This window comes from Lutra lutra, chromosome 3 (assembly GCF_902655055.1).
Source record: "Lutra lutra chromosome 3, mLutLut1.2, whole genome shotgun sequence".
In the NCBI taxonomy this organism is placed as follows: domain Eukaryota; kingdom Metazoa; phylum Chordata; class Mammalia; order Carnivora; family Mustelidae; genus Lutra; species Lutra lutra.
In genome coordinates, this window is record NC_062280.1 from 146,994,169 (window position 1) to 147,018,428 (window position 24,260).

Sequence of the window (24,260 nt, forward strand, 5' to 3'; positions counted from 1 at the left end):
GGTTAAGCCTCTGTCTTCGGCTCAGATCATGATCCCAGAACCCTGTGATGGAGTCCCGCACTGGGCTATCTGCTCAGCAAGGAGCCTGCTTCTCCCTCTGCCTACTGTTCCCCTTGCTTGTGCTCTCTCACTCTGAAAAATAAATAAATAAAATCTTTAAAAAAAAAAAAAAAGAAATGATTTGGAAAGAAAATAAAAGCATCAGAATAAATAAGATTTATCTGTGAACAGATGCAAAGAAAACTAACCTATGAGAGAGAAAGCACAACTCTGTAATACTAGCAAAAAAATTTTACCAGTTTAAAAATAATAAGTACAGATCAAAATTTTTGTCCAGAAACACTGTAAAAATTTATAATTGTCATAACAGTTTTCTAGAGAAACTGAAATTAACAGAATTTACCCCCCCAAAAAACCTATTTTTTTAATTGGAAACAGTTAAAGATGTATCTCTAGAAAGTAGATAGGATCTGATTAGTTTTATAGATAAGTTACAGCAAGCCTTCAAGGAACAAGTAATACCTCTGGTACCTATTGGTTCCAAACAAACAAAAAGTCTGGAAGATTTCCATTTCTCTAGACTTGCATGGCTGTGATCCCAAAATCTGACCAGGACTACAAAGAGAACTAACTGAGGAAATCTATTTACAAAAGTGTCTTAGACCTTTTTCGGGCTGCTCTAACAAAATACCAGAAAGTGGGTGGTTTATAAACAACAGAAATTCAATCCTCACAATTCTGGAGGCTGGGAACTCCAAGATTAAGTGCCAGGAGGTTTGGTGTTTGGTAAGGGTCCACTTCCTGCCGTATGGCTTTCTTTTCGCTGTGTTCTCACTTGACAGAAGAGGCAGGGCAGAGGTGAAGAGGTTCTCCGGGGTCTCTTTTATAAAGGCACTAATACCATTTGTGAGAGACCCACCCTCATGACCTCATCACCTCCCAAAGGCCCCAACTCCAAATACCACCACCTTGGGGGTTAGGATTCAAAATATGAATTTTGGAGGAACATAAACATTCAGTCCATTGATAGAAATGGTCATTATACTTTATATTCTATTTTACATGTTATATATATACAATATATATATTATGTATATAATGAACATTTCTATGAATTCCAAAGACTTTTGGTAACTATTCCTACTGATCAAAATAGTAAAGTAGAACTAGATGGATACTCATTATCGCAATGCTTATCTCTCACCCCATACCACCCCACCCTGTGTGTGTTTGTGTAATCTAGACATATTCTAAATTAGGAACTAGAAAGGTGTCCTTGATCAACATTTATATTTAATATTGAACAATCTAGTTAATATTTCTCACACCAGCAAGGCCGCAATTTTTCTGGCAAAAATCAGGTTCCACTCCTTGACCAAAGGAGCCTGCCCTTCCTAACTCCTCTATGAACAAAGAATGCAGTGGAAGATGGGGGTCCCTCTCCTGGTGCTCAAACTCCAGTACATCCTGCTCTTGTCTGCAGATCTATGGACATCCCACCAGTCCCGCATCCAAAGCCTTCCTCACAGATTCATGGGAGCCTGTCCCAACATCCTTCTCTAAGCCCTTTATGTACTGGTTAGGATTTGGTCAGGGTAGCAGAACTTCTGTGAATGTTAAGGATAAGGAACTTATTACTCCGATTAGACCTTGGATAGTTGTGAGGTGAACTAGGAAAGTAAAGTTCTGGAAAGGGTCAGAGAAAACTCACTAACTAGCCCGGGAGTGGGTAACTGAGTCAGTGCTGGCAGGAAGGTAGGCACACCCAGCTGCAGGAAGGCTGGGACCATTGGAGACATTCATGGAAGGTCTGTGGCTCCTCGTGGCTGCCATCTGTGTGAGTTGCAACAAGGAATCTGGTAGTGCACGTGGAGTTACCCTTAGTCAGTTGTCAGCAATGAGAAACACCATGTGGTGTTGGGAGAAGCAAGGACAAAATGGAACCCACCAGCACCTTGGTCTCTCACCAAAGATGACCTTCGGAACACAATAGCCGCTGATTCATCTCGGACTCCCAAACCTCATGCAGATTTCTCTTGTGGCCAGTCCTAACCTGGGTCAACAGGGGAAGGAATTCTCAGAAACGTAGGTCTTAATTAGCTACCCTGAGAGAGAACAAAACGCTACAGTTTGCCGAACGGCCAGAAATAAACTCCATCACCAATACATTGGATTTATATGTAAAAAAAAATCTGAAACATAAAACATTACTGAAAGATATAAAGAAAAGATGAATAAATAAGAGGTATTGATGGACAAAAAGAACCAATATTATGAAGACATCAGCTCTAAATTAGTCTATAAATTTTGTGCAATCCAAATCAAAATTATAGTCATTCAAGAATGCTTCTAAAAGATTATCTAATAGATAGACAAAAAAACATATCAAATCTGAAAAATAAGAGAAATTGGAGGTGGGATTAACAATACAGAGTTTGTCCCCACCATTTAAAAGCATGTGTAATAGTAAAAACACATATAATAACACATATAATATTAAATTTAAAAACACATATAGGGACCCCTGGGTAGCTCAGTCAGTTAAGCCGCTGTCTTCAGCTCAGGTCATGATCCCAGGGTCCTGGGACCGAGTCCCACATCGGGCTCCTTGCTCAGCAGGGAGCCTGCTTCTCACTCCGCCTCTGCCTGCTTGTGCACACACTCTCTCTCTGATAAATAAATAAATAAATAAATACACATATAATAGTAAATTTATGTGAGTCACTATCACAGGAATGGATAAACTGATAAATAGAATGGAAACATTAAACAGTCTAATAACTCCAGATATGTATAGAAAATAAAGATCACATTTAAAATTAATAGGGAAGGATGTCTGGGTGGCTCAGTTGGTTAAGCGACTGCCTTCAGCTCAGGTCATGATCCTGGAGTCCCAAGATCGAGTCCCACGTGGGGTTCCCTGCTCCACGGGGAGTTTGCTTCTCCCTCTGACCTTCTCCTCTCTCATGCTCTCTCTCTCATGGTCTCTTTCTCAAATAAATAAATAAAACCTTTTAAAAAAATAAGTAAAAAATATAATCAATAAGGAAAGATGATCTATTTAAGAAAGATATTGGAAAACTAAAACACAATTTCGAGTGGGAAGAAAAACATAGCAAGATCCCTACCCATTTTCTGTACCTGAGCTGTTTTCACGCCACGTCCATCCGCTGGTGCTCACATTCGGACAACAGCTGGATGGGCTGCGGACTTATTATTCCACTAAGTCTTTCTGATAAAGCAGGAAGTTAGGGGCCTAAAGTTACCCCCATCCTGTCTGTCAATATTCTTCTCACATAGATTCTAATTTTCAGTTCAATTCCTCAAATATTTACTAAATAAGGCAGGCGAAGTCACTATGCCTTGGAATTCTAAGAATAAACAACTTAGTCCCTGTTCTACACTTTTGTTAACAGAAATAATAGTTCACACGGATTGAATACTTCCTAGGCATTGTTCTAAGGGCTTTACATATATTACTTATCTAGTCATTGCAACTTATAGCTAAGTGCTATTATTATCTGTTCCACAGATAAGGTGGAGAGATTTACTTCAGAGGACTCCACAGCCCAGTGGCAGAGCCAGGATTCAAACACAGGAGATCTTCTCCAGAACCTTGGCTCCACACCACTGTGGGGAGAAACCAACAGATAAGCAAATAAATTCCACCTCAATGGGCTTCTCCATGCCCATGGGATTTGTAATATCTCACCTTAACCCCTGAATCCAAATCTCTAGCCATCAGGTCTAGGCATCATTACATGTTAGAAGTTACACAGATGACAGAGCTGTGTAGGTCTGATTGAGAAGCACCAGACCTCACCTCCTCCCACCTACCGACCGCTCAGTCCCTCTGCTCCCGTCATGATTACTCCCTTGCTATTCCCAGACCATGCCAGCCACACTCCTGCCTGGGGTCTTCATACTTCCTCTTCCCCTGTATGGAACCTTCTTCCCAACATATGCACAGAGCCAGCTTCTTTCCTTCCTCCAGTGTGGGCAGAAATGTCTTCTTATCAGAAAGCCCGCCACGACCACTGTACCTAAAATAGCATGTGTGCACACACAAATCTCCTTCCGTCCCTCCCTATCCCCTTATCCTGACTAATTTTCCTCCCAGAACTTAGCAACAAGATCAGATACGTTTTATAGACATAGACACAGACACAGACACAGACACAGACATATATATATGTGTGTGTGTGTGTATTTTTTTAAAGTTTCTGTCTTCCCTTCCCCCACTTCATAATGAAAATTCCATGAAGTAGGGACTGTTTTGGTCATAGCTACTAGTAGGTGCTCAATAAATAATTGTTGTATACATGAACAACAGATGAAAAAACCCCTGCAGCAGCACCATGTCCAAATTCAAAGAGGAAAGGAGTGGGAGAATTGTTCTAGAAATCAAGAAAGGAAATGTTCAACTGTTAATGTTTGCGGGCCCCGCTCCTGGGCTCCCAGGGAAGCTGTGCTTTAACATTTACCAAGGTCAGAATGACTCAGCAAAACCTCAAAGCATGGGCTCTATTTCTGCCCAAGCACACACTGTATGTCTGCTTCATTAAAAAAAATAAATAAATACCCAAAGAGGAGCATTCCAAACATAAAGATATGAAAATAAACCCCCTCTGGTTCCCATAAGGTAAAAGTCATACACCCTTGTACATACTATAACATAAGATAAAGTCTGTAACCTTCTGGGATGTCCTTCATCATGTTGATCTGTAATTCTTTATATAAAAAGTATAGATAGCCTTGCAACAAACATTGCTTCTCCTGAGCACTCTCTTTTGCAAGACTGTGTAACCAGGGCAGTTGTCCTAACTTGGGTTGGAATAAAACCCTTTCCTTTCTCTTTAAAATTTTAGAAAAGGGTTCTTTAGTGTGCATGGGCACAACGTTTGTGCTTGTATCAGAAAGCAAAAATTCTGCCAGGCCCCCTGACTTCCATTTGAGTACTTCCTTTGAGTACATTGTCTCCCCCCAGCAACAATAGCAAACAAGAGAGGTCTGGCTAAGAAGGCAAGTATTTAACTTTTACCATCTGTCAGTGGAAGCGCCCAAGGGAGAAGGGTTAGGAATGGTGTTGGATTAGCCAAAACTCAGTGTTGTCACAAGAGACAAGACTAATTGAAACAAACCTGAAAGGATTGCTATATATTTAGAAGAGAAATTCTGCAAGAACCTAAAATGTCTACAAGGTTTAAATTACACGTATCTCTTCTTCCCACAGCCATCCAGGACTGATAGCCTGGACACAAAATAACCAATGGACCAAATGGCCCAAACTCTGAGGATATATTTACCAATGAAGACGGGGATCAATAATTGGGCTGGACAAGTAGATTTGGGGGAACATGGGGAGCAGGTAGCCAAACACTCCCATTTTATAGCTGAGGAAACAGTCCAGACGGTTATACAACTTACTCAGAGCCTCCCAACTAAATTAGATGTAGATAAAAAATGAAGTTTAAATCTTACTCCAAGGGTATGGGTGGGTGTCTTTGTTTCTTACCTCCACTGTAACAGATGACCAGAAACTAACGTTACATCATATGTTACCTAAGGAGTTTAAATAAAAACTTGAAATAAAAGTAAATAAACAAATAAAATATGAAGATGATTGTTTCACATAAAAAAAAAAAGAAATGGGCTCATATCGTTTCATAAATGTAGAACACAGTCTGTACGTTACTCATCCTTCGGTATTTCTGACAGCTTTCTTGATGGCTTCATAGATGGTCTGTTGTCTTTGTGGAACTTCTCCGGTGTCCCTCTTCTAATGTGTCTACGTATGGTTCTCTCTATATTTTGATATGGGTCTTTTTAACCTATTTTTTTCATCTGTAATTCTAGGAAGTTAATCTCCCTGGTTTCTCCAAACATTTCTTCTTCTCTTTCCTTTTTTTGACATTTTTCTCTTGAAGGGATTCCTATCAGATGAATAATGGCACTTATCCTTCTATCTTCTGGGTCCTTGGGTTTGGCTTTTCTTTTAAATTTTCTATCTCTTGACCCTCTCCTTCAAGGAGAGCTCCTCATCTGACACTCTAACTCCTAAACTTAATCTCGGTATCCTTCCCAGTGTCTATCCCTTCACGATGTTGATCTCAACTAGTCAGTTTTTCATACCTGCTTCCATTTTGTTCTTTTTTACTCTGTGGTCTTGTTTTGCAGTGCCCCCTTCTCTCTCCAGGTGCATTTAATTACATGCTAATGTGTCAGAGAGAGTTCAGGATGGCGGATGCTGTCTGACTTGTCTTTAAGGCAGTTACAGTGACTCAGCGCTCATTTCCCCTGGGGATAAGAGGTCCTTTTTCAGGGAATGTGTTTTGGGGAAGAGCCAAAAGCCCTAGTTTGTGTCACTGTGGGTGAATTTAAGGGGAAGAGGCATGGGGCCCCCGCAGGGAGCCCCAGACACCATAGAAGCATGGCTGCTCTCTCCCATTTGCAGCTGCTTCACCACACAACTACTCCAGCCAGAATTTGACATTGAAATCCTTAGGGAGGCACAAAGCTGAGAAGGAAGGCTGGAAGTCAACAAGTGGGTCTACACCCGTTTCCTGACTCCTTAGTCCCTTGGCTTCTGCATTGCCCTGAGGTCACACGGGGGAGAGGTATACCACTATCTAGTTTCCAATTGCTGCTGCCACAGCTTACCACAAACTTCATGCCTTACAAGAACAGAAATTCTCTTATAGTTCTGGAGAGAAGTCAGAAATCCTAAACCAGTTTCACCAGGCTAACAGGCCAAGGTGTCAGTAGGGTTAGTTCCTTTTTGGGGACTCCAAGGGAAAATCCATTTCCTTGACGTTTTCAGCTTCTCGCTCTCCCTTCTATCTTCAGAGTACATTTGACCTCTGCCTCTGTGGCTACATCACCTCCTCCTCTTACAGAATCCTCCTGTGTGCCTGTTATAGGGACTGTTGTGATTCCATCTGGCCGCTAGATAATCCAGGATAATCTCCTCATCTCCAGATTCTTTTTTTGAGTTGGGGGGAAAGGGAGAGAATTTTTTTTAATTCAGTTAATTAACATATAGTGTGTTATTAATTTCAGAGGTGGAATTCAGTAATTCATCAATCCTATATAACACCCAGTGCTCATTACATCCCATGCCCTCCTTAATGCCTATCACCCAGTTACCGCATTACCCCACCTCCCTTCCCTCCAGCAACCCACAGTTGTTTCCTATGATTAAGAGTCTCTTGGGCGCCTGGGTGGCTCAATCATTAAGCATCTGCCTTCGGCTCAGGTCATGATCCCAGGGTCCTGGGATCCAGCCCCACATTGGGCTCCCTGCTAGGCGGGAAGGCTGCTTCTCCTCTCACACTGCCACTTCTTGTGTTCCCTCTCTCGCTGTCTCTCTGTCAAATAAATAAAATCTTAAAAAAAAAAAAAAAGTCTCTTATGGTTTGTCTCCCTGGGGGATAGAGAATCTTAAGTAGGTTCCACACCCAGCACGGAGCCTGACAGGGCTCCATCTCACAACCTTGAGATCAGGAGCCAAATCAAGATCCACCCAGCTAATCTCAACATTCTTAACTCAGTCACATCTGCCAGTTCCTCTTGCCATATAGAGGTGATATTTACAAATTCCAGGGATTAGAATGTGAACATATTGGGGAGCCATCAATCCACCTACCTCAATTACCCAGGTTTATTTAAGCTGAAGGAATTTAGATTACAGAAACATTTTGAAACACCTACTAAGTACAGAGTGTTATGCTAAACAGGAGAGAGGTGTTGGGAAGCACAAAATTTATACATACGCATGAGATTGCATGTCTGTTCATGGCACAGATGTGGTACAGAACACACATGTGGAAAAATGAGGGCTGCATAGGCAATTAACCTGCTTCATATTTCAAAATTGTCACATTTCAGCTCTCTTGGTGGCATGGCCATGTGAGAAGGACTTTCAGATTCTAGAGGACGGGTACTCCCCTGGACTTGACATGAGGCGGGGGCATTCTTCTTGAACCATCAGTCTTCACTATTGGGCAGGTTCTGAGCACTTGGCGGTGTCCAATGGATAAAGCTTGGCTCCTGGCCTTAAAAGTCATTCAGGCTAGTGAGAGAGACAGACACAAATGGTGGAGAATAACACCGAGTGCTGGATCAGTGTTGACAGCAAGGGTCAAGGAGGCCTGGCTAACCACCAGGCCCCAATACCAACGAAAGCTCCAGGGGTTCCCGGATGAGGAAGGAGATAAGGGAGGCCCCGCTGGGAGAACCACAACTGCATCGAGGCTCGAAGAAGCAGAAGCATCCTGCAAAGTGTTAACCGCCAGGTGGTCTAGGCCCTTTCAGAGCTCTCTCCGCTTTCTGGGCTCTGAAAAAGAGATCAGTATCAAAACCATCCCTTGGCCGTCCCCTCTGACCTTCCCTCTTTTCCATCCCTTCTTCTCTCCCAGACGTTACAGGTGATGATAGTACCTTCCCCACCACCCCCGAACTAACTCCTTACATTACAACACACCGAATGCCCGAGGGCTTGGCAAGACACAGGAAGATCAGGTGTACTGATGCTGTCAGCCTTCAAACGACCTCCTGACCATCATTTCATCTCCAGAAACTTTTATCTCACATTCTCACAGCACCTGCCTTCAAAGGCCCAAGAGCCTCCCAGGTGCTATTAGGCCCCTTGATCATCGGTGGGGCTCAGGGCTCTGATCTTCCCTCACGGGCTGGGAAAGGAGGCCAGCGGGACCCCAGACCTCCTGTGCAGGCCCTTCCCAGAGCTGCCCAGTACTCAGACCCTGGAAACGCACCTGCCTCAGGGCTGGGTGCCACCACATCACAGAGGACACTTAAACTATAGCTTTTGTTGTTATCAGGCAGGATCAGAAGGCAATAAGGATTCTCCAAGCGGACTCTGCCCGAGGGCTTTTTTTTTTTAACCCCACCCTGTCGGTCCAAGGGAAAGAAAGACTGAAAAAGGCACCACCTCCCTCCATCCTCCTCCACAGTATTATTTCCACGGCAAGACAGAGGAGAGCCCATTCAAATCTCCCAAGCAGGGGAAAATTAAAAAATGACTATTATATGATACAGATTGGGCCAGATACATCACCAGATATCCTAGACCATAGAGAGTGTGTCTCTTTCGTAAACACTGAATCAAGAAATCCACAAAGACCAAACTGATGTCATAGTTCCTTTCTGGCTAATAATCATTCCTTAACTTGACAGAAATAAACAGCACCCAATGCCTGATGCTGAGCGCATGTGAATACCCTCTCCCTGGGAGGACCCTGGCAGACTGACCCCGTGGGCTGCTTTATAGACCGTTGACTTTGTGCACGGGGTGAGGGTAGTGAAACATCCACCGCACCCCTGCCCAGACCTATGGGCAGTATTCACTGAGGGGGACAGAACAGGAGGCTACCCTTGCTCCGTGCATGTGCTCAGGGCATTGGCCGAGCAGGGCCCGGGGGCCACGTGGATTACCCTAAAAAGTGCTGGCAGTCAGGTCAGGGAATGACAGCACATTGGCTGGGATTCAAGCCCTGTTCAGAAGCAGGGCTACGGAGGAGGGGACTCTGGCAGATCTCCCATTGTGGACTGACTGGTGGCATTCAGAAAACCACCATCTCGAAGTTGTTATGGTCATTTATTCACAATTTCCGTGGCTTGCTTGAATGGCTTATATTTGCTCCTTGAGTAACGCAGAATGCACTGCCATGTTTTTACCCCAGATGTGGAAATAAATCTTCCTACTCTTTCAACTATCTATATCCTAACTTTAAAAACAAAAAGTTGGTTTTATCTCATCAGATAAGCCTGGAGCTTCCAAGGAGTACGTAATTCTCAAGCATTTGATCTGGATACGTTTGTAGCACCCAAGGAAATGCCAGGACCAGATAATGTGAGAATCTCTAAGAAGGTTGATTTTTTTTAAGCCTATTTTGCAAATTGTAAGAAAGCAAATTCGATTATTTTTTTTAGTTCATAGGCTTATTGTAAATTAAGAAAGAAAGAATTAGAATAAAGACTAATTTGTGCCTTCTTTGAGGGCGGGAAACCATTCCAAACTGCAATCGGCATGCTTTTCTTAATGTACTTAACCTAATAGGTACAAGGTAAATGTGCTGTCATTCACTTATTCATCAAAAATATTTTTGATGGGGCGCCTGGGTGGCTCAGTGGGTTAAGCCTCTGCCTTCAGCTCAGGTCATGATCTCAGGGTCCTGGGATTGAGCCCTGCATCAGGCTCTCTGCTCGGCGGGGAGCCTGCTTCCCTCTCTCTCTCTGCCTGCCTCTCTGCCTACTTGAGATCTCTGTCAAATAAAATAAAATCTTAAATATATATATATATATCTTTTGAGCACTTATGAGCAAGACACTGCTCTGCACTGAAGACACAACAGAGTACAAAAGAGCCCCAAATCCTTGCCTTGTAGGTCTTATATTTTAATACTTTCCAATTCACCACCAATAACACAGAGACGAAAGCGCTGGGACCATGGACTCTGCCTCCTTTGGCCTCACAACTCTTCCCACCAAATAGCTGGGGGTTGGGGTGCTGGGGAAGATGGGCGGGGCCTGGAGGCTAGGGGTTGGGGAAAGGGGCTGGGGCTGGGGTTTTCCGGGTGGAAAGAAACTTAATGAGGAGGCAGGTGATCTACTGCAGCCTTTACAAGGCTTTATAAAACAGGTTACTGCTCCTATTGCCTAATCCTCCTTCAAGAACCTCTGGATAAGTTCTTTTTCTCTGCACTGTGCAAATATAAATTTTTAAAAATCTATTTCAAATAATGCACAGTAATTAATCTTGCTGCATGAATCATACTCTAATGGTCAAGTGAAAGAACCTTAACTCAAAATATTTAGGGAGGAAAGGGGAATGCATTTGCTTGCATCTAGGGGGTCACACTAGCGTCATGCACGTTGGATCCCCGAAGTTCACGAGCTGCCTTCAGGCTGCCAGCTCCTTTTCCCCATCTTTCAGCTCTGCCTTCCTCCCTGCTGGCTTCATTCTTGGCAAGCTCACTTCACAGAGTGGCAAAGATGGTCTCCTGCAAACCCAGCTCTTTGAGATTTTTTACCCCTCTGATCTCAGGAATAAAACCAGCCTAAGAGACACTGAAGACTCCAAAAATGTAATCAGGTCATTCCATTGCTCTGTACCCGCCCCACTAATCCCAGCTCTGCCTCTCCCTGTGTGTCAGTGCACTGTCGGTGCACTTCTCCCCGGTGGAGGGAGAAGGGCCATGCCGGGTCACAGATAGTTCCAATCTTGCACAATCCCAGCTCAGCAACTCTGGAGGACACAGAGAGTTTATGATTTCCATGTTCATGTAAAATCCCTGGAGAAGCCCCTGATTGTTTTGACTCAAGTACTAGACCATTGGCCCATTACCTTGGCCTTGGGGATAGGTACCCAATGGCCAGATCTGGGTCACGCACCCATTTCTATAGCTGGGGCAAAGGCTGGCAGCACCATCAAATTCAGATGCATTCTTCTCCCCACCCCCACTGGATTTGCACCACTCTTAGGAAAAGGACCCAAATCAGTTGCTCTTGCCCAAGTGCTAGAGGAGAATCTGTTTGTTCACCTTTCCCAGCTTCTGGTGCTGCATTCCCTGTCTGTGGCCACCTTCCTCCATCTTCATGGCCAGATCATAGCATGTTCAAACCAGTCCCTGCTTCCATCATCACGTTGCCTTCTGCTGTTTGTGTCAAATCCCTCTCAGCCTCCCTCCAGTGATTATAGTTAGGGCTCATCCAGATAATCTGGAATAATCTCCCGACTGGGAGTCTAGGACAAAACCTTAAGAAACACCAACACTGGGGTGCCTGGGTGGCTCAGTGGGTTAAAGCCTCTGCCTTCAGCTCGGGTCATGATCTCAGGGTCCTGGGATCGAGCCCTGCATCGGGCTCTCTGCTCAGCAGGGAGCCTGCTTCCCCCTCTCTCTCTGCCTGCCTCTCTGCCTACTTTTGATCTCTGTCTGTCAAATAAATAAATAAAATCTTTAAAAAAAAGAAAGAAAGAAAGAAAGAAAGAAAGAAAGAAAGAAAGAAAGAAAGAAAGAAAGAAAAAACACCAACACTGAATGGCTGGATAAAAAGGGAATTTTTTTTTTTTTAAAGCCTAAAAGGAGTAGCCACAAAGAGCGGGCTGCATTACCAAGGGCAAGGGAAGAGTATGTTTCAAGAAGGAAGTGCTCAGCAGGGTCAAATGGCTGTGAGAGATTAAATAGGATGAGGGCTAACAATCCCCCATTGGTTATAAATGTGGCCTCTAAGTATGAGAGACTTCTAACCTCATTGCCACCAATAATGCATATGCACACAGCACCTTGCACACAGCCTGTCTTCACCAGATATTGATACATCCATCATCTTACCAATATGCACTGCATGGTAAGACACTGTATGGTGTAGGGGAAAGAGGGTGAGCCTCAAATCCCAAACCATCCACCTGCCAACTCTAGTGTTTGACACAAGTCCTCTCTGAGTCTTATTTCCTCACCAATAAAATGGATCTGGTAATAATGGGTTTAGCATGGATTCAAGAAATGGTGACTATTAATAATACTTTATTCTTCAAGGTATTTTCTTGTGCATAATATCGTTTGATCCTTAGAACAACCCAGTGATTTTGGCAAATAATAGGTTAAGCGAGGAATCCAAGGGCCCAGTGCTGGTCTGTTGCCACACCAGGGGTTCTTGAGTGACTGTCTAGTGCTCTTATAAAGAAAATGCTCTCAGGATCTCAAAGTTGTTGCTTTTGACTCTGAGAGATGGATGGTTATTCAATAGTCATTCCTGGGTACCTGATGTGACAGATTCTGAGTTTGGGGCTAGAGATTTATAAAGATGAGGGAGATAGTTTCTGCCCCCTAGGGGGTCATGGTCCCATGAAGGAGACAGGTATTATAAATAAATAATTATAATATCCCATGACAAACTCTCAATGGGGAGCCTTAAGGACAAAGCCCTGTGGGAACACAGTGGAAGGCGAGGTGAACCCTGGAAGATGGAGGAAGGAAAAGAGAGATCTGGGAAGTCATGATAAGCAAGAACAAGGCTTAAAAATATATGCCGACTTATGCTGTGATCTTCTCTTTGTTTTTCTTGAAAAAAAAAAAAAGGAATCATAGAATTTCAGAGCCGGAAAAGATCTCCTAAATTATCACCTTCTTATACCAAACTTGGCAGATTGGAAGACCAGAGAGGTAAGATGACCTCCCAGGGACAAGAGCTGGAAAAATATCCAGGAGTCCCAATATCCAGCTCAAAGTTTTTTAAGCACGGCTTAAAGTCGGGAATGGAGTCATCTAGCAGAGAAGGCTCTGGAAGCTCTAGGATGGACTGGTCAGCTAGTTCGGGCAGAAATGGACTGCCCTAATCTGAAAGAACAAGTGGAATCATAAGGGCCAGACCCTGGTGGCATTGTTGGGCATTCCCTGGAAGGTGGTAAGAAGTATATCATCATACGTCTATGAGAGACAAACCGTGGTTTCTTTTCTTGAGTAGTTTATGCACTTGGTGTTAGAAAAAATGGGGGAAACAGCAGTGTGGTAAGGCTTTGCAGAATGCTCACTAACATTGGGGTAAGAACATGCTGGAAATCTGTACAAAATGGCTGCTTACTCCATCTAGATCAAAGGTGGAACTATTGTGAAAAAGTTCCCACATTAAAAAAAAAAAAAAAAAAAGGACTGAAAGTCAAGACCCATCATTTCAAGAATATTTGCTACAATAAATTCAGAAAAGTCTTAAAATAAGGTATTAACCTCAATAATCCAGACCCATTTAAGTTCTAACTTAAGGAAGTTAAAAAATCTGACTTTGAAAAACAAAGCAAATGTGACCATTTCAAGTAGACTAATAGACTGTTGTCAAGTAAAGCCCTTGGAAGTTAAATAAAAAGATTAGCTGAATCAGTAATGTTGGATACCACCCACCATTTGTTTGTGAGCAGACACCTGTACCAAAACTCAATGACTCTTCAGAGGTTTGTTTCCAGAAAATTCAACCTAAATCATTCACTTTGTAAACCTTATCTTAAACATGGTAAAAACATAAGCTTCTATCAGCCCCTTTCTGAACTGCAAATTCCCTGTGGAATTCAAATAAATTAATTTGGAAAGTCCCTTGAATTCTTTGGAAAAGAATCAGACCTGTGGGTCATTTATCTGAGTCTTGCTATGGCCACTGTCAGTATTTTACAGTGAAGTTTCTTAAACAACTTGAATGAAGAGGGAACGATCTAATCCAAGACAGTTAATGGAGCAATAAGCAAACAGATCTGTCTTAAGATAGAATTTTTTAAAGCATTTAAGCAGACTAAATACAGCAAGGCCTCATTCATCCAGCATTGCTAAGCAATGAGTTTGCCAGTATACGTGCATTTTCCAAATAGCAGCTGATTTCCCCTTGATGAAGCTTATTTTAATATGTACTACACACTTCCTCGCTAGATTCCTTGTGCCAATCTGTTATGCCTTTCCTAAGCCCTTGTATTCAATGACTCAAGAACTTCAAATGTTAAACATTTCTTGGGTAATACAATGAGTCCACAGGATTGACTGGAGTCCCTAGGTTTCTTCTGTAGACCCAGCTGCTATGCTTTCTTAATTCTTATGCGACCCTCTTCACTTCTGGTCCCCTTTTCTCGCAATTATCAGTATGCCTTCTTCCAGCAGTCTTTTTCCCCTTTTAATTTGATACTTATTTAAAAATATGTCTTGGAGCACCTAGGAGACTAAGTCGGTTAAACCTCCGACTCTTGATTTTGGCTCAGGTCATGATCTCAGAATCAGCCCCTTATCAGGCTCCATGTTGGGTATGGAGCCTGCTGAAGACTTTCTACCTCCCAGAAAAAATGAAACAAGATGGGACGGGGGAGGGAGGCAAACCATAAGAGACTCTTAATCCTAGGAAACAAATCGAGGGTTGCTGGAGGGAGAGGGTAGGGTGCTTGGGTTATGGACGTTGGGGATGGTATGTGCTATGGTGAGTGCCGTGAATTGTGTAAGACTGCAAATGATTCACAGACCTATACCCCTAGGCCAAATAATAAATTATATGTTAATTAAAAAAAATTTTTTTTGAGATTCTCTACCTCCCTGGGTGCCTGGGTGGTACAGTTGGTTAATTGTCCAACTCTTGTTTTCAGCTCAGGTCTTAATTTCAGGGTCATGAGTTCAAGTGCTGCATTGGGCCCCACGCTCAGTGTGGAGTCTGCTTGAGATTCTCCCTCTCCCTCCTTCTGCCCCTCCTGCTCATGCTCTCTCTCTCTCTCTCAAATAAATAAATCTTTTATAAAAAAAAAATGGAAGTATGCCCTATTTCCTATTTTCAATTATGAAAATAACACAGGCTCATTCTATAAAACTTAAAGAACTATGAAAATTTTTTCAAATTAATGGAAAATTTAAAATAGTCACCAACTCATACACAGATGTCCCTTCCTTGTCTTTTTTTTTTTTAAACTCATGGATTTAAGGTGTATTGAGGAAGCAACAGATGCCATAAGAACTGATAAATGGTGTAGGTGTATTCTGTTTTTTGTGCTACATATAACAAAATTCTTTCAAAAGAAACATTTTAAAGGTAAAAATACTCCATCAGAGATATTTCTTTTAATGAAAAAAAATTCTCCTTATACCTCACATCTGAGCCACCTCTGGTTTTTCTCTACCACCTCGAAGGTGCATACAACACTTCATATCACATCCCCCAAAGTGAATCCATCTCACAAACCATAAGCGGAAAGTATACCACACTGAAGAGTTTCTGGAAAGAAGGGAAGAATGTACTTCCTGAGTTACTATCCACCAAGATGAAAATATATTCAAATGACCATTGGTACCTTGTCTGTAACACAGACAATGCACTATTCCATTTATAAAAGTCTGGGTTTAGGGGCGCCTGGGTGGCTCAGTGGGTTAAGCCTCTGCCTTCGGCTCAGGTCATGATCTCAGGGTTCCGGGATCGAGCCCCACATTGGGCTCTCTGCTCAGCAAGGAGCCTGCTTTCCCCTCTCTCTCTGCCTGCTGTTCTGCTTGCTTGTGATCTCTCTCTTTGTGTGTCAAATAAATAAATAAAATCTTAACAACAATAACAAAAAACCTGGCTTTATATATATGAAATGAAATACTGTGCTGTCATTTAAAACAGTTATGTAGTCCGTGTTGTAGATATGGAACAATCACAAGGATACATTATAAAGTGAAACTATAAGGTATAAAGGGATACATGTAAGTGTGTATGTGTAAAGATGCATGCACACACGTATTTCAGATTCAGAAAGAGAGGGAGGCACACACACATATTAGCTTCTAGAAACTCCAAAGGATTCTAGAAGGATACCTGTAGAATACAACAGCGACAGCCTCAGGCTGGGGAATGGTGGGAAGCCTGGAGCCAGGGGAGTTTCATTTACTGCTCACTTGTGCTCACAGAGAGCAGTGGTAGTGGTTGTCGCTTCACCACGGCTATGTATTATGCTTTCAGTTCTTTCCCTAACCATGTGAATAATCGGTTTAATTTCTAAAAGCATAATAACAACAGCAAAAACTTATTATGTACTCTGTGCCAGGCAGTGAGGGTTTTCCAGGTATAATTTCCTTGATTCCTTACAATAATCCCGAAAGCTGCATACTTTTATCTCCATTCTACGGAAAAAGAAACAAAGAAACAGGGGAGTCAAGTACCTGGCCCGCCATCAAACCTCTGGGAAGCAGCAGGGCTGAGATCGAAACCCAGATCGGGCCGCCCAGCCTGCATTCTTTGGCCCCAAAATATACAGGCTATGAGCACAAAACAAAAATAAAAGGCATAAAGCCATTTACAAAGTCAAAACAGATTCAAACAAATAAATTATTCACGTGGGGGCAAAAAAAGTTCCACACAGGTACAAGAATACCGGTACATACTGTTTTCCACGTCTTCTAAAAAGCTCAAAATCGGAGGCAAGAGTGTGCTGGTAGGTATAGCTGCCTTCCCCCTGCAGAGAATTATGCCGGATATCTTTAATGTACATAGCAAGTACATTTTGTATTATTATCACAGGATTGTGATATTGTATTATTATCACAGGATATTATCACAGGAAAAACGCTCCTCTACTGTGGAAGCCCCCAACAGCCTCACTCCCGTATCCCCTCCCATTCCTCCTCCCACATTTCTCCCCAAGTGCCAACTAGTTATGCGAGGGGCCCCGGGGACATGCCCTATGCCTATGCTCTGTTCTGCCTGAGCCGTTCTTTCAATGTATATTCCTATCAGCCAGAGACGTAGACATCTTCCAAGGTCACGGTCAAATCCACCTCCCGCGAGAAGACTCTCCTGATCCCCTACCTGAAAGCCCACCTCTCCTTCATCTGGACCTGTCTTAATGCTCCACTCATTGGAAATACAAGCACAGATAACTAATGCAAAGGAAAAGTAAATTATGAAAAAGTATATCCAGCAGATACCTGCCCCTTGCACTGTGGGTCTCGGGAGAGCAAGAACTAAATCTTTCCATTATTTGCACTACCACCCTCACACTGTCTGGCACAATATTTGACTAACTATTCAATGAAGGTCTGCAAGAAATGGAACACAGGGAATGGCATGAGTCATCCAGAAAACCCGGGCAGATGGAAACGCGGGAAGTCTGAGCAGTCACCACGGGGCTCTGGGATGTTAGTTACTCCTGCTCTAACGAGATGAAGGTGTCCCTCTCATGAGAAGCAGGAACTTGTTGCCAAAGGAAGGGCATGTTTTGAAAGCAACCGAGGGCACAGGCATCCTGCTTTAGAGAAACCTACATAACGCTGGCTCTAAAACTAGAGAGAGAGTGGCCTCAAGGCCACTGAGGAATTGCCAATGGAGGAAGATGAGCCTCTGCTCACACTCACTCTCCCAGCCTCACCCCCAGTTTGTGTGTTGTGTGGATTTAGGGTGGGAAGGTAGTGGCATAAGACGCATCAACTTTGATATTAGCAAGGTTTAAATCTCGTGTATACTTGGCTTGGAAGAATCTCAGGGATCCAGAGTTAATGGAGGTTGTCCACACTCAAACAAGAAGAGAAACTATCCTCATTGCAGGAGGAGGCAGAACCCTGAAGGGAGAGATGGAAAGGGAAAATGGACAAAATGCCAAGAGGAAGAGGAACTTCTGGAAGCCTGTGCAGTGTCGGCTTCCCTTGTCCATAGGAAACCCAAGACGAGCCCCCAGAGACATGCCTGAACCACCTTCAGCCTCTTGGTGTGCTCCCGGTTAGTCACAAGGAAGATGGGACCCTTTTGATGATGGACCACGCCAGCCTATGAGTTGTGACAGTCATCGAGGGGTAGGACCCAATAGCCAGTTCTCAACATTTCATTGCTTAAAAGCCAGGCTTCAGGGAAAACTAGAACCTTCCTTAGTATTCAGTAGCATTCTAGATGCTCTCTAACAGTTTGGGAAGAAGAAATGGGGAAGGGGTTAGCGCAGAATCCCACTGAGACCTCCCAGAGGAAGGGAATGAAGGAGGTCACTGCAAGGTCAGTTCTGGGTGGCTGGGAGCCCAGATGAGAATCCTCGGGGAACAGACAGGAAAGTACCTTCTCAGTGGGGGACAGGCCTGGAGAGGAACTGGCTAGGGGAAGTGCAGCACAGCCTGGGGCCAGAAGAGAGGGCCCAGGAGAAAGAGGTGGGGAGGCAGATCCCAGGCAGGAACCCTGGGTCGCCATCCTAGAGACAAGACCCCGAGCTCCACCTAGCGCTTTGCAAATCCACAAAGATACACCAAGATCCTTTTTTGCTTTGTGTTTCCACCCATGGGATACTAGCCCTCTTGTAATTCGACTGTTGGTTTATTCACGTGGCTTCTCCAGTGAAAGAATCGTGGAACACCATTAGGAGTTTCATGAGTTTGAAGGAGAAAAACAAGAAAACCCTTATCATCAGTTTCCTCAGCTGTACAGTGGGGATGTACGTCTACCCCATCGTGTCATTGTGAAAACTGAGTTATGTGGAAGGATTTTTTGCAGCTAGACCCATTCAACTGATGTAAGTTACCTTACTGTTGTGGTTGACATGACTTATATCATCATTGTTCCAGACCTTGAGTGGAAGCTCAAAGGGAAAGCTTCTTACCAGCAGAGCCTAAGGCACAGAGAATCACACACATTATGGGTGTCACTAGAGCCGCCAGGTTGTGGGGAGTAGCTGAAGTGTGTGGGCACGCACTTACATTAGATCATTTCAGATGTGGTTCTTTTTCCTCTTTACTTCAGGAATGAAATGACACATTCCTCCCAGGTGGCAGCAAAAGAATTAAAAAGACAGCCCATCTGCATTCCTGCCTCAAATGGGAAAAAAAAAATAAAAAAAGACCGCATCCCATTTCCAGTGAATCTCTGCCAAAAACTCGAGCCCAGCAACAGATGGGGGAAAAGCCCTGCGAGACAATATACAACATCCCCAATCCCCAATAAAAATAATCAATAGCGGCAGCAGCACTAATGCCCGCAAGTGTTTCCAGAATGCGGTAGAAGTGTGCCAAGAATCATACCTGGAGGGTGGCTGTTGCCGGAGGTGTAGCCTGCTGGAGGAGGAAGTCCTGACTTGTCCTCCACAGCACCGGGTGAAGATGTGCGCAGGAGGAGGGGGGGCAGAAGCAGCGGCATTTGGGTAAAGAGGGGGAAGAAGAATCAAAATGGACAATATGGGGGTATGTGTAATAGCAACAGGTCAGCAACTCCCAGCCGTGACATCGGGCATTCAGCCGTTTAGAATGCCCTCCTGTCAAGGACTCCATGTCGTATGTTGTTACCGCCGATTAGAAACACTACCGGCAGCATTCTGTGAAGGTGAACAGATGTTCAGCCACTGCAGAGGAGCCAAGGCAAATATGGAAACCAAGGAAGAGCCAAGAAAAGCAGGGGCTGGTTACCTTCCTGCTGCGATGGTTCTGGGTGCCAAGGCTGCGTTTTGGTCATCACTGTGGCAGATTAACAAGAATTTGAAGCAAGGGGCGCCTGGGTGGTTCAGTCGTTGAGCGTCTGCCTTCGGCTCAGGTTATGATCCCAGGGTCCTGGGATCGAGCCCCGCATCTAGCTCCGTGCTTGACTGGGGGCCTGCTTCTCCCTCTCCCCACTTGTATTCCCCTCTCACTGTCTCTCTCTGTCAGATAAAAAAGTAAAATCTTTAAAAAAAAAAGTCTGAAGTGAGTACTCAGGGCATCTGGGTGGCTCAGTCCATGAAGCATCTGCCTTCAGCTCAGGTCAGTCCTGAGATGGAGACCAACGTTGGGCTCCTCGCTCAGTTGGAAGTCTGGTCAATCATTCTCTCTCTCCCTCTGCCCCTCCTCCTGCTCGTGCTCTCTCTCTCTCAAACAAATAAGCAAAATCTTTTTTATTTTATTTTTTTTTTAAAGATTTTATTTATTTTGTCAGAGAGAGAGGGAGAGAGAGCAAGCACAGGCAGACAGAATGGCAGGCAGAGGCAGAGGGAGAAGCAGGCTCCTGCTGAGCAAGGAGCCCGATGCGGGACTCGATCCCAGGACGCTGGAATCATGACCTGAGCTGAAGGCAGCTGCTTAACCAACTGAGCCACCCAGGTGTCCCTAAACAAAATCTTTTTTAAAAAAGATAAAGTGAATACTAGATGTACATCCAAATATTCGATGTGTCCACACAGCATACACATTCTGCAGCAACTGGCTTTCAGTCTAATCCAGGGTTAAAAGGTCAGATGATAGTGACGAAGGTAGGTGGAAGAAATGTTTCCCTACATGTGTGCAAGTCCACATGGACACACACACACACACACACTTTTGATGCCCTAGGCAAACAGAGTCCCTTTCTTCCCATTCCAACAGCACGGACTCACCCATAGCCCCACTGTTCCCTCACACAACCCCTCCCTGAAGGGTGACTCTGCCCCAGTCTATAGCCAGCCACTGGGTTTGCTGTCCACAGGTCTGTTCTGACCTTCCCTCTCATGGAAGTCACCAGAAAGTCCCAAAGAAGCAGCCGAGATGGTTCCAGATCCTCTCTTACAGGGACTGGGCTAGCTCAGGGCAACGGCTGCCCTCACCCAGATTTGTGCCTGTGGCTGAGGAGCCCTGCAGCTCCCAGGAAACTCTTTATGGCTGATTCTCCCCAGATGAGTCCTTGACTCTTGACTGGGTTTGAATAACGGCTTCTTTGTATATGCCTTGGTTATAGACGTTATAGAATAAATTGAGAGAGATGTTGACGATACAAGTAATCCTATTTGTTTTTTAAAAATGACTTTGTCCCACATCCACCAATAACCAGGCCATTTGGAAACTTCTGGTTTTGATGGCTGAAAACAATAAATCTTGAATTTTAGAATGTGTTGGAGCCTGGTGAAGATGTAAATTCTTGGTGCGTCTTTCAGGTGCAGAAAGTCCCAGAGTGCCAGAAAATACCCCCACAACAATGGGGATATAACAAAGGGATACAGTGAGTACTAAGGGATACAGGAGCCAACTGAAAGAGTTCCCCATGGACTAAGCTGGAGTAATTTGATCAAAAGTAGTATTGGTTTATAACCCAGTATCCTTGAGTCCATACTGAGGTAAACAAATGATCAAATCGACAAATCTCCCATGTGGAAGAATTCCGAACGGTTCTGCAGCTCCTCTCCCCCTCAGGGTGGACAATAACTCCCCACTCCTTTAGTGTGGGTTACCCACAATGACTTCCTTGCAAAGAGTACAGTGCACAAAGAAGGGAAAAGAGAGCAACTTTACAGTGGACAAATCTGTCAAAACCATCTCTGTCAGGGGCTCAAGGTTACCATCAAAAGTGAGTCATGTTGATAGTACAAACCCATGAGGTGATGTGACAAGAAGGGCACTTTACCTCTGTGGTCTTCCTTCCAGAAACCCAGAACCCCAGTCTCACCAGGAGAAAAACATCAAACAAATCCCAATTGAGAAACATTCTAAAAAAAAAAAAAAAAAAAAAACAACTCTCTTGAACTCCTCAAAACCCTCAAAGGTCATAAAAAACAAGGAAAGTCTGAGAAACTGTCACAGCAAAGAGAAGTCTGAGGTGATATCTATATGACAATTCGACATAATGTGGGACCCTGGATAGGACCTTGTAATAGAAAAAGGGCACAATGCGAATAAAGTGTGGACTTTAGTTCCTAATGTGTTGGTGCTGGTTCATAATTACAACAAATGTACCAGACTCCTACAAGATACTGATGAAGAAAACTGGGTGTGTTATGAATGGGACCTCTCTGTATTATCTTCGCAACTTTTTGTAAATCTAAAACTATTCTAAAATGAAAAGTTCATTTAAAGCAATTGGGAGGGGTGCCTGGGTGGCTCAGTGGGTTAAGTCTCTGCCTTTGGCTCAGGTCATGGTCTCAGGGTCCTGGGATCAAGCCCTGCATCGGGCTCTCTGCTCAGCCGGGAGCCTGCTTCCCCCACACCCCAGTCTGCCTCTCTGCCTACTTGTGATCTCTCTCTCTGTGTCAAATAATAAATAAAATCTTTTTTTTTTTTAAAGAAAGGGAAAAAAAAAAAGCAATTGGAGGAAGCCAGGGGGCAGGGTGCCTGGTGGGGCAGTTGGTTAAGTGTCCGACTCCTGATTTCGGGTCAGGTCATGATCTCAAGATCATGAAATAGAGCCCCAAGTCTGGCTCCGTGCTGGGCATGGAGCCTGCTTAAGATTCACTCTCTCTCTCTGCCCCTCTTCCCCTGTTATCACTCTAGTGTGCTCTCTCTCTAAAAACAACAACTATAATAACAAACAAACAAACAAATAAAGCAGTTGGGATTGCTGGCTGGCTGCCCCATCCCCAGAAGCTATGATCCAACAGGTCTATCAACCAGGATAGCAGGTGAAGCAGATGATTCCACAGCAGGTGCCTACACGGTTTGTTAAAAGGCTACAATCCAGAAACATCTGTTTAAGCAGAAAAATGGATGGCCCCTGAACCATCTACCTCCCTCTACACTGGAATGTCGGTGGCTTCCAGGACAAAAAGAACTACTTCGTATCTGCCCAGCCCGCGAGTAGCATTCCCGGTGCTGGGCCGATCTGAAAATGTCATATTATTCCGTGGCCATTCACCAAAGGCCACATTTCCTCAGGTTTTGACAACCCCAAGTACAATCGCATCCACAAAGATAAGCTTTAAACAGTGATGATGATAACGGACCGTGCCATGGCCTCTGCAAGCTAGCAAAATAAAGGAAATAAAAGGGGAATAAAAGACACGGCTTCCAGTGGCTCTTCAACGGAACATGACATTACATGGACAAAAGCTATTCACTCACCATGTGGGGAGCAGGGGAGGGGATGTGACATGCACATCTTCAAAGCTGGATCCAACCGTGCTTAGTCATAGTACATGGGCTGCTGGTATTCTTCAGAACTCTAAGACGTTTATTCTGTATTTAGTGAACTAAAAGAAACATAGTTGTAACTAATGAGTGGTCTTCAGTTTCAAACCAGAGCCTTGGGACCATTAAAATGGTTTAGTTGAAGAGGATAAACATAGATGGGTATTATCAATCTTACCCATCGCATTAGAATAGGTGGTTATAGGTTATTAGGAAATAGTTGGATTGTGTCTTTATTATTTTCTCCAAGCCTTGACCTCTTCATGAATATAGGCTGTTTTTTTGGCCGCCATATTATTAATTTCCTATGCCTGTGCGTTTTCCCAATAACTGGATGGTCAGTCACTGTCAGGCAATATCATTTGTCTTAACTTACAGACTTTCTTGAAGCATCAGGAAAAACATAATTCTGCCTCTGTGAGTGTGTGTGTGCATGGGTGCAACCAACCAGCCCTGCTGTCTGCTGAAGACAGCTCTGTGAGCAGGGCTGTGAACATGAGCACAGGCTGTCTTCAATTGCCAGACTGTTGGTACTTTCTCACTGGTCACACACCCCATGGCCCAGCATGGGGGTCAGACTAATGAGCTCAGCCTGTGTACCAGGCAACAGTCTCCACTGACAACACTGTCATGACTAACTCGCATTCGGGCTCCTGGAAATAAATTGTGACACTATGTTTTTGATGAAAATGCAGTGAATTCTGAGCCTCACCCACCTTGGAGAAGGGCTGACTGTGGTGGCTGACAGGCTTGTCGTCCTGCAGACGGCCCATGTGTAGGCCTGCCTTTGGAGAACAGCATAGGGATGGAGATTGTTGGTCTGAAGTAGAGAACCATGGAAAAAAATTCATTGAGGAAATTCAGCCCAGATCCACGTTGCCAACCTCAAATTATTAGTTTCCATATAGAAAACAAAAATAAAGACAAGGACAAGATAAAGTT

At 44.0% G+C, this 24,260-nt stretch overlaps 1 pseudogene; it reads right to left on the bottom strand.

Moving 5' to 3' along the window:
- LOC125095632 (ATP synthase subunit d, mitochondrial-like) overlaps positions 1 to 19,617 on the bottom strand; it is a 53,046-nt pseudogene extending 33,429 nt beyond the window's left edge.
- Positions 19,618 to 24,260: the final 4,643 nt, after the last annotated feature.